Genomic DNA, 743 nt, shown 5'->3' on the forward strand with positions numbered 1-743 from the left:
GTGTGCAGCAAGCTAGGTGTACATTTACTGCACTCTAGCTACTTTACACTAATTCCTTTGTGAAGACTCCTATTGTGCACTAAAAGTGCTTTTGGGTGGTTTAGCTTTTAGTATACTTTAAAATCCAGTACTTTAAAGGGTTACGCTAAAGCACATGACGGCCCTCTTAGCACACAGTAACAGTGTCCACATGTGGGGGTTGTACAGAGTAGGTAATGGGCTGTAAATGCACACCCTAAATTGCTGTCATTTAAACAATCCAAGGACAAGCTACAAAGTTTGCGAGATTCCATGGGTGCCACAGAATACCAACTAACATCTTAAATTGGCTCATTGTTTCTCAACACTTATGGCTTGTGTAAACTTATGGCTTGAACACTTAGTTTGCAGCAGGCTGAGTTGTAAATCTACTCTATACTATTGTGCCGTTCACTAAGTGTCCATCTGAGCCCTGCTGCCATGCATTGAGCACCCTAAAGCAGAGGTTCTCAAACTGTGGTCCATGGATAGTTCCCTCTAAGATGCGCGCCTGGATGGCCACACACAAGAGAATGAAGGGTGACCCACCTAATCAGTGGAGTCATGCAGGCATGGCTACATTGATTAGGTCCCTGGACCCTGGATAAGATGCACATATTTGGTGAGGTGGTGGCCTTGGAACGATTAGGAGGGAGGGGGCAGTGGGGTGAACTAGGGGGTGGGGAATTTGGGATGTGCAGGGCTGTGGCAGCCAGAGAAAGAGG

This window comes from Gopherus flavomarginatus, chromosome 2, assembly GCF_025201925.1.
Source record: "Gopherus flavomarginatus isolate rGopFla2 chromosome 2, rGopFla2.mat.asm, whole genome shotgun sequence".
Classification (NCBI taxonomy): domain Eukaryota; kingdom Metazoa; phylum Chordata; order Testudines; family Testudinidae; genus Gopherus; species Gopherus flavomarginatus.